Genomic DNA, 10,460 nt, shown 5'->3' on the forward strand with positions numbered 1-10,460 from the left:
GTTCCTCGTCGTGGTCTAGCGACCGTGCTCGCGCCGGCGTGGCGAGCGGCCGGCGCCCATGCACGCGCCCTTGGCCGTTGCCCTGCGCGTCGCCGTCGACGAGCTTTGCCGCCGGAGCTCGTTTTGGCAGCGGCAACTTCCGGTAGGGATGAAAAAAAGGAGGAGTAGGCGCCGGGTAGTCCATGAGTGGGGCGGCGGCGACAGTTGGCCAGGCCAGCCAAACTCCGGTGGCTATTCCGGCCATATTATGGGGAAAAAAAGACAGAGGAGAGAGAAGATGTGGGGTTTGGCGGATAGAAACGCGGAGCCACGCGAAATTGTTCAGGCAGACACAAAGTCAGTGTCTGTCCAGATTTGGGTCAGCTTTGGGTCAACTTGAACAATAATTGATAGCTTTTTGGGTATGGGTACCCCGTTGGGTACCAAAACGGACGCGTGCGGACCAGATGGGTTAGGTTGGAGATGCCCTAAGAACCACATGAGCAAATGATCAGAATCAAAACTGGGAGAGTTACATTTTTTTTTCTTTGAACTAAAGTTGCATTTTTCTTACGTGACTAAGGCCCGAGGAAATTTCAATCGATTCGATTCAGATGTAGGCAAACCCTAAAAATATAATTACAACCAATATGCTGAAGCTAGGTTTCCATCAGGAGTTCGGAACCGCCTCTGCCTCTCCATGTCCACGCCTCCAGCCGCCTCTTGTGCAAGACCTTCCCAATGCGATCTTCAACAACAAAACGTTTACGAAGTCCGAGCGGGGAGAGCAAGATCTCCAAGGAGGAGAGAAATCCAAGAACCAAAGTAGGTCATCGCCGCCTGCCGCCGCCAACCAGGCCAGCCATGGACTGCCAGTACCAGCCGAAGCGAATCACAACAAGGAGTGACGGTGAGACGGACCAGCGGGCGAACGACGACCTGGCGCGGTTGCTGCCCGACGACGTCCTCGCGGACATCCTCCGCCGTCTCGCCCCACGCTGGCTCGCAGCCTCCCGCTGTGTCTGCAAGGCCTGGCGCGATGCCGTCGACGCGCGCCATCTCCTGCGCGCCGACCTGCTCCCGCTTTGGCTGGACGGCATCATCGTCGACTTCGGCAGCCACGAGTACTCCCCAGAATTCTTCACGCGCCCCCGGCTCCCGGCCAGTGGCAAGCTCGAAAACCTGACCACCATGGCTGTTAGAGATCACTGCAACGGGCTCCTTCTGTCCTTCGACACGTACGGCGACCGCCACGGCTACGTCTCTAATCCCGCCACAGGTTGGAAGGTGCGCCTGCCCCCATGCCCGTATGCGCGCTTGTGGACGGAGGCAGCCTATTTCCACGACTACATCGTGTTTGATCCTACTGTATCAACCCACTATGAAGTGTTCAAAATTCCCCATATCGAATGGGGATCGGAGCATGAGCGTGACCCCCTACCGGATAAATCAGAATGGCCACCGTCTCAGTTCGTCATGCATGTCTTCTCATCAGTAACGGGAACATGGGAGGAGAGGACTTTTAGTCGCGAAGGGGAAGCTGCAGGAACCGTCGCCGATTTTCGATCTATGATGGAGCAACAAGATGTCTATGTAAATTTCACAGGGACCGTCTACTGGCGAGGAGCACTTTATGTACATTACGCATCAGATTTCGTATTGAGGTATGCTCTGTTTCAGATTGGTTTCACCCACATGCATTCGCACCGATCTAGTACTAAATATTAATAACCAATGATTTGAGTTTGCAGAATATGCTCGTCTAGTAGCAAATACAGAGTAATTGAAACGCCATTGCATATTGGCGTGAACGAATATCCAGAGCTTTATCTAGCAAGATCGGAGAAGGGTGTATACTTCGCGTCAATCTGTGATCTACAGATTCGGGTTTGGATACTTAACGAATCATCTCGTCATTTGCTGTGGGTGTTGAAGCATGATAACAACCTTGAGCATGTGCTCCCCCGTCATTACAACAATCTTAGGCAAATTGATGAACCGTGGGGCTTACAAGCTGTGAAAGGTCGTCATCCGAGTGGTCAAGATATTTTACATGACAACCGTGAGGCACCATCTGAGGAGAAATTTGGTCGGAATAATTGCCCACTGCGTAAAGATAATTTTGAATGGGATTCTAATGGTGACGATGTCCCTATCCCTGGCGACACATACGTGCTCAGAGCTGGCGACGTTGATATACTCGGATTTCATCCAAACAAAGAGATTGTTTTCTTGAGTCAATCGTCGGACTTAAAGCTTGGACTGGCCTATCACTTGAGTAGCTCGAGGGTTCAAGTCTTAGGCAGTTTATCCCCACCAAATGGTGTTTTTCTCGAGGTTGAATATGACAAGGAAATCGACATCTCTTTACCGTACACGCCCTGCTGGATTGAGGAGCTTCCTGGAAACATCTCGTCGGAGTAGTTTAGAAATTAAACTCAAACATTAGCATAGTGCTGGCAACAAAACTATTTCAGTTTCTAAGGGGGGGAAATTGCATGTACATAGTGTTAAAATTAATTTTCTACTAATCAAAATACTTTCAACTCATTGGGTTGTTGCGCGACTTGCGGGTGTTGCTAAACTTTACTACATGTGGTCTTGGACACATTTAGTTACTACTACTAATAATGGTCTCACCAACTTGTATTAATCCTCAACTGAGGTCCTATAAAAGTATACATTACATGTCTTTGTGTGAATCCCAAGCGTCTAGCTTCGATATCCAATCTGCATTCCTACCATTGTAGACGGTAACGTTTTCTACATATCCAAAAGCCTCCAGAACACATCAGAGGTGCTCGGTACTTTCCCATCACTTGATTGTGACAAACATATTTGGGTCTGGATCGTTAACAAACACTATGCCACGTCCCCAGATTCCCGGCACTTTTGGTGCAGGCACTATCCTAAACTGCCACGAATTGTAGATTTAGCGGCAGTTTTTTTAGCTATGCCGCTAATCATGTGTTAATCAAAGGCACTTTTCAAAGTGTGCCGCAAAAGTTTGCCTAATTAGCGGCAGATCAGCAAAGTGCCGCAAATACTTTGATCAATTCCGGCAGTATTGAAAAGTGCGGTTAAAGATTTGATGATTAGCGGCATTTTTTGGAAAGTGCCGGCATCTTTTGCAGGATTACAGGCATTTTGCCAAAGCATGTAGCAGCCTCATTCGCAAAAAAAATAAATGGTGCCGGTAATCTTTGTTACTTTTCTGGCTAACCCCTTGGAAAGAATCACTTATTAGTCAGCAAGTCAACACCTTCCCGACCCACTCTCATTATCTCTCACCTCACTCACGCGCAGGACCTCCCGTTCGATCCCCTCTCACGCTCGCGACGCCGCCGCCTGCCTCTCCGGTCGCTGCCGGGCGTCTCCGGCGCCTCCACTACGCCGGCGCCCCGGACTCCTCTTCTGGTTTACGGTTTACCGCCGCCGCGATTCGCTATCGCACCCCTCCCACAACCCCGCGAAACCCTAGCCCCATTGTTCGGCGCCGGCGCCGGCGCGGCGCCCGTTCACCCGCGCCTCCGGCTGCGCCTCCACGTCGATCTCGGTCGACCACGCTGCCTCAGCGACCTCTTGGACCCCGCGCCCAGGTCCTTCTCAGCACCATCAACCGCGAGCTGCTGATGCCGTCGACCTTGGTCGCTCTGCACCCCACTCCAACGCGCTCGTCGACGTGCTGCCTCCCGTGGCGCTCTTCAGCATCTCGCTGCTCGGGCCGTCGGTGAAACTAACGTTTTATTATACTCGGTGAGTTTCTGATGGATTTCTCTGATCTGTATGAACCGTAGCGTTGCAATTTGAAGTGACGTGCACTGAAGGTGTTCGACGAATTAGCTATCTGAGTAAGAGCTCACATAGTTGCAGGGACTTGCAGTTTGCTGAATCTCCAGGAATACTTTAATGAGTATTTGAATGGCATGGTTGCACTTCAACTGATTTTAGTTATCTCTGGCATTCTCTGTGAGATGCAAATGCACAGGAGCGTGTTATGTTACCTTTTCTTGTATATTTTCTTAAACCTTTTTCTCATTGCGTGGATATATGAAATCAGTACAGCTGTGTTACCTGAGGTGTTCAGTTACCTGAATACATACTAAGCTAAACCTGAGCAGTTTCCACTGTTTGCACGCTAATTGAAGCCTTTGAATTTAGAGTGTTTCTGTCCTATTAGAAACAACTAAGAAGTAAATTGAACACATATTGAACAACCAGTTTTGAATGCTAATATCTATTTGGTAATCTTCGCAGATTATTGCACACCTTTCTCAGGAGGAGTTGATGAATCAGTTCCCTACATTTTACATTTAGATTAGATGCTAGTTGTGCGAGAGAGCTTAGAACAATCACTCATATAATGCTACATCTAGTTAATTTAGATGAGTGAATCATGTGCCTATTCAGCTTAGGTTTCTACCTGTCCTCACATCATTTAATTTTGCACATTGATAATTGTCGTCATCCTAAAAAGGAACTCTGCTATAAGTGATGAATTCTATGATATGAGATATCCAGATACAGCTTGTGTTTGCCATTTGAGATTGCAATATGTTTTTACGTTCAGCTTGTTTAACATGTGGACAATCTCTGCATCGAAACTTTATTTAGTCATGCACTATTTTGCAGGGCTCATGATATCCAATTTGGAGACCTTGCTCTCCACTGCTGTTGCAATAATGCAAGTGAGAAAGAAGGAACAAAGACGTGCCTCAACTCTTAGCATGCCAGAAGTTGTCCACTTGGTATGGGAACTTCCGCTTTCTTAATATACCGATTTGCGGTAGAGCACTCGAAAGTTTCTGACCTTTCATTCTTGCGCGTCTACCTTTAGCACTTAATCCCTCTCAATCTTGTTATATTTGTTTTCATGATATGCTGAATTCTCAAGCCCTGGAACTAGGTTTTGTCAAACCATTCTTCGTGATTAGAACTGCATGATAATATGATATGCATGATTACTGCTCTTTCCTAAGTGAATCTATTTTTTTCCTTGCAAATTCTCAGCTGATTGACTTTGAAAGCTTTGTCGTGTATTATCCCTTTTTAGTACGGAGTATGAAACTATGGTTTGTAATATCTACAGTACCCCTGCTGCAATCAATTTCCTTCTAAAGTGACTTTTGAATAGTTTTGTTCTTTCTTACTCTTGCCAGTGTTCTGATTTCATGTCTAGCTTCAGTTTTCTTGTCATCTTTAGTCAACAAAATTCTATTTTAGCATGCGGAGTTAGAAAAATTATGGTAATTATTCCGTCATGTAATGAACTAATTTTTCCTGCTATTACAGGTTGATATGAGATCATGCTTACCAAAAGCAAAATTCCTGTTCCTGATATATTGTGAGTATCCTTTGTGGGTTAATTAATCTTACTCTGAAAAAAGGAGGCACGTTGATTTCCTTCTGTGGGATAGTGATTACTTATGTCATTTTGAGTATCTAAATCTTTGTATTCACATTTTTTTTTCATTTTCCATGTTCTGCTCTTTTAATGCTGACTATCTTCGTTTGCATGATCTCATATATACTCTTGCTCAACGTGATGTACATTGTATCTCTGGAGAAATACCTTACAACACTGGTTTCCTTCAAGTAGCCACACTTTAAGCCTTGGATTAATGTGAATTATCTATACTCTTGCTTATTTGTATTCTGGCAATATACTGTTCTATTTATATTCAAACTTTTACTTAATGTTTTCATTGTTAGTACAATCAGTAAGACCTGTTTTTTCAATGAAACAACATTCTTTACTGGAAGCTTCAACTGGCAACGAAGACGAAGGCGAAATTGATGGCAAGAACTCATTCTGCAGCAGCTTCGACATCGGAGAGAAAGACATGAACTATCTCGGGTTGGAGCTTCTGTCCTTGGCCTTGGTAACAAAGATCAAATCTGCCGACTCATTGTTGGTATAGTTACATAAGATAGACACTTCATTTGTAATTGCTGTCACTGTAATTTGTGATGTTATTGTAAGGAATTCGGCGTAATATTAATTATTATGCAATACTGTTATTTTTAACCTGAAAATTTAGTTGCACGCATTATTTACATTTGAGGCACGATTAACAGTGCCTCACTTGCCAAGAATGTCTGAAAATGGAATCAATGGCACATCAGATATAGTGCCTCAAATTGATATGGAAGCATAAAACAAAAGTGCCAGCAATGGTTTTACAGGCAATTTAACAAGTGCTGGCAATGGGTTTACAGGCAATTTAAAAACTACAGGCAATGGTTTTACAGGCAATTAGAAAAGTGCCGGCAATGGTTTTACAGGCAATTAAAAAAGTACCTGCCATGGTTTTACAGGCAATTTAAAAAGTGCCGGCAAAGATAATACTACCGGCAGTTTTAAAAGTACCACAAAATAGAAGTGCCGGCAGTTTGAAATGTGCCACTAAATAAAAGTGCCGGCAGTTTCTGAAAATGCCACCAATTACCTTCCACGACGGCAATAAATGCAGCATTTTTTTCTGTGCCACCAAAACTAATTGCCGGCATATTTTGCAGCTTTAGCGGCAGTTTTTAGTGCCGCTGATCAAGGGACCTGACGTAGTGAAATTATGTGGCAAGGTTTGGAAGCGCGTTGCCCCTCTTAAGTGCAATATTTTATGTTGGCTGGCCAGGAAGAAGCTCCTCCCCACCAACGAGCCCCACTGCTGCCTTTCGCTCCTCCAACCCGAACGGTGAAGCAGCCTCCGCCACCTCAAGGCGCGAAGGCCCAGATCAGACCCGGGTGGCCCAGATCGAACCCAGCCCTTCTCCTCCTCCTCCCACGCCGGCATCCACCGGGAGAGCGACGTCGCACGCCCACGACGCGGAGACGGCCGGCTGCTGCCCACCAGGACCCATCCTAACCGAGCCTCTTCGCCGCCGCTTCACGACCATGGATCCTTGCCGCCGCCGCCCGACCTCGCTGCCAACACATCAACCGACGCTGCCGCACTCCTTTGCTCCTCGCCGAGCTCCACCGCACCACCGTGACCCCCACCATCCTCCAGTGGACACAGCCAAGGCCCCGCCACCAGACCCGCATACCACCGTCGCCGTCCCTGTGAGACCCTGCCTCCTCGCGAAGGGGGCCCTGCAGAGCGTGCCGCCACCGCCCCCCGCCATTCGCCAGCCGGGCGCGGCCGCCACCGCCGACCCCGGCGGCGGCAGCAGCCGGAGATGCAAGATCGGGCACCTGTTTTTTTTAGGGTTTGGGGGGCTCCCAGAGCCACCTCGCGCGAGGCGACCCGGGACGAATCTAGCTAGGGTTGATGATTTCCTGAAAACAGCAGAGTAACAGGCAGGACTAACAGACCACTGTAATTAACATGAGCAGTTGGTGTCATGAAGGACTATTTCAACCCGAAGAGAAATTAGGATGGAATTGCCCACTGCGTGAAGATAATTTCGAATGGAATTCTGATGGTGAATCTGAGGACACATACATGTTCCAAGCTGATAATTCGGATGGTGAGGACGTCCTTGTCCAAGCTGATAATGTTGTCATACTCGGATTTCATCCGTACAAAGAGATCGTTTTCTTGAGTCAGTCGTCGGAGATCGGACTGGCCTACCACTTGAATAGCTCCAGGGTTCAAGTACTAGGCAGTTCATCCCCAGCAAATGATGGTGCAATAGTTGAGGATCAAGATTACGAGTCCTCTTTGCCGTACACGCCCTGTTGGATCGATGAGTGTCCTGGAAGATTTAGAAGCTGGCCTCAAACAGTATATTAGCATATCGTTGGTTTTTAAATCGTTTTTTAGTGGATTATTTCATTTTCTTCGGACGTCAGGGTGTGCGCGCAATGTTAAACTTTACTTTTTTTATAACTGAGATTTGATCATGCATACTAGTTCCTCTTTTTTTCGTCTCAGGTAGTATGTTGTTCCAGCAGTCTTGGGCAAATGTGCAGTCGCAAAAATGATGCATCCCTGTTTCCAATATACTTCCTTTGAGCAAAGTTCACATTTACAGCTAGGAAGCTGAAAATTCTTTCTTTGCGGCATGCATGTGGTGTTGTCATGCATCACCAACCAAATAAATACTTTGTGTTTTAACTGACAAGCACTTTTCCAGATTGGTTTGAATAGATCGTGAGGTGGAGTGGCCTTCATCAGAAATATTGTACATTTTCATAGATGAGTAATTTGTGCCCCATGTACATGTCCATTGACCATGATTGTTTTTTTTGAAAGGGAGGCAAAAGCTTTGCCCCATTCATTAATTAAGAAGAAGGTGCCGAGTTTTTAGGAGAAAACCGGGCGAAAACCATAACAACATGACCAAGCCCACATAAACCACACCCACACACACAACCAAGCCTAACAAGGATCCCAACAACAGGGCCGCACCGACAATAGTCAACACAAAGAACCACATGGCGACACGAATGAACTCCAGCACGACACTTCAACACCGCGTCGATAAGGACATGCTATGACATTGGGGGCACCCATCAATCAACTGCGGATGCCGCCGGACACTGTTGCCGGCAAGCCTGACTTAGCAATCCCAACATCAAAAGGAACCACATGCCTCACTTCCTCGACGGAAGGAGGCATAACCTCACCACCACCCAACTCTAGGAGCTCAGGCACCACAGATGAATCCCCACACAACTCATGAAGCTCAGGCGTGATCTCAACCACCGATGACTTCTGCTCCTCGGAGCTAAGTGGAAGCGAAGCCTTCATGGCGGCGAGCTCCTGCCCACCAGAAGAGCATGCCTCCGTCGGCTCCAAAGAAACACCAGCATGTGCCAACAACATCTTGAGACTTGCAACCTCTTCACGAAGGGGGCGAGACGCCTCCTCGACGCGGTTAGCAACCAACTGATCGAGCTCCAAGCGCAGCAAAGCAAACTGGCACTGGAGGTGAGAGTCGAAACAACGATTGCTGTTGAACTCCTCGCAACAACTTGGAGAAGGCCTTGGAGGCGATGATGTAGGCGACGACGAGTGGCACACGACCTCGGCCCAGCTCCTGGATGCCGAGTGACGATGTGGTTGTGCTGGCGGAGAGCGGCTCGGCTGGCAAGGAGCACATGCCTCCGGAGGACGTGCACGAGCGTCCGGGGAGCGAGAACGAGCGGCGGGGAAGCGCGCACGGCAGAATCGCTCCTGATGACCAGGACGACGACAGCGGATGCACCTGAAGGGCGCACGGCAAGAGCTGACCTGGTGGTCACGCTCGAGGCACCGAAAGCATCTTCCCCGAGCCCAACGCTTGAAGGCGAGGCTACGCTCGAGGCCCTCCTTTCGAAGCAAAGACGATGGCTCGTGGCTCGGGCGGCCGCCTCGACCCACCTGCACCCAGCCATCATTGTCACCAAGAGCACCAGCAAAAGCTGAGAGGCCGCCGCAGGGCTTCGCAGGCACCTCCTCAACATGTACCGAGCCAGCCAACGGCGACCGCGGAGCTAATTCTTCATCGTTATCGTCTTCGTCGGAGTCCAAAGAAGCAACCCAAAGCAAGCTCGGAGCGGGCAGCGCAACAGCAACGGGCACCTCGGCAGCGCCGCCCAAGGCAACTGGCGACAATGACAAGGAGCCGAGCCCCTCGACCAACACAGCAGGGTCGCTGGGCAGAGAGGAGCTGCTGGTAGCTAGCGGCGTCATCGGGGCGAGCTCCTCGTCGGAGCCATCATCCTCGTCATCTTCAACAGAACTCAGAGAACCATCCCAGAGCATGCCGACATCAGCAGTGAGAGCTGCGACAAGGGCAGCTGCAGCTGGACGAGAAGGAGCCTGATGTAGAGTGACCGACGACGGAGGCGCGCGGGGACAGGTAGCCTCGCCATCGGGAGAAGAACCGACCGGTGCAGGCATAGGCGCTGCAGGCTCCAAGGATGATGACGGTGGCAGCAGGCCAGAGGCGACATCTGCAAGCGCAGCGGCGGCGCTGAGCGTCGGGCCTGGAGTGGTCACCGCCGCAGGCCTGGTCACCGCCGCAGGCTTGGAGACGGCCGTGCCCAAGACCACCATGCCTCCATTCTCCTTGCGAAATCTCCCTGCAGGAGGCAGCCGCGACGAGCGACGGGGGGTCGAGCTCATGGAGGTGGTGCTGGTCGAGGCGGAGCGACGACGCGGCCCGCGACGGACGCGGAGTCGCCGGAGGTTGCAGCGAAGCTTGCCGGGGAGATGGAGCTCGGCAACCCCGGACGCAGGCTTCGGAGACTGGACTGGGAGGTGGGGAGAGAGAGGGTGTGTAGGGGAACCCGGATCTGGCCGCAACAAGGGCGGAGGTGGCCGGAGTAGACAGATCAGCGCGGTGGCGGCGGCGCACCTACCTGGGGACGGCCGCGGTCGCGAGACATGTTTTTTTCCCTTGCTCGCACTGCTGGCAACATGGCTTGATCGGAACACTACATTGACTAATTAATTCTTGACCATGATTGTCATTCAGCTGTAAAGAGTTTAGACTTTGCCGTAGTTGAACATATTGGTCATACGCTTAAACACAGACAGGTCTATGGAAAT

General features: G+C 49.5%; 1 long non-coding RNA gene across 1 annotated transcript; it reads left to right on the top strand.

Moving 5' to 3' along the window:
- Positions 1-3,332: 3,332 nt before the first annotated feature.
- Positions 3,333-5,579, top strand: LOC124700045. The gene is made up of 3 exons (XR_007001608.1): positions 3,333-3,735; positions 4,612-4,727; positions 5,272-5,579. It is a non-coding gene; the product is annotated as an uncharacterized LOC124700045 (long non-coding RNA).
- The last annotated feature ends 4,881 nt before the right edge of the window (positions 5,580-10,460 follow it).

The sequence above is a fragment of the Lolium rigidum genome, chromosome 3 (assembly GCF_022539505.1).
Source record: "Lolium rigidum isolate FL_2022 chromosome 3, APGP_CSIRO_Lrig_0.1, whole genome shotgun sequence".
Taxonomy (NCBI): domain Eukaryota; kingdom Viridiplantae; phylum Streptophyta; class Magnoliopsida; order Poales; family Poaceae; genus Lolium; species Lolium rigidum.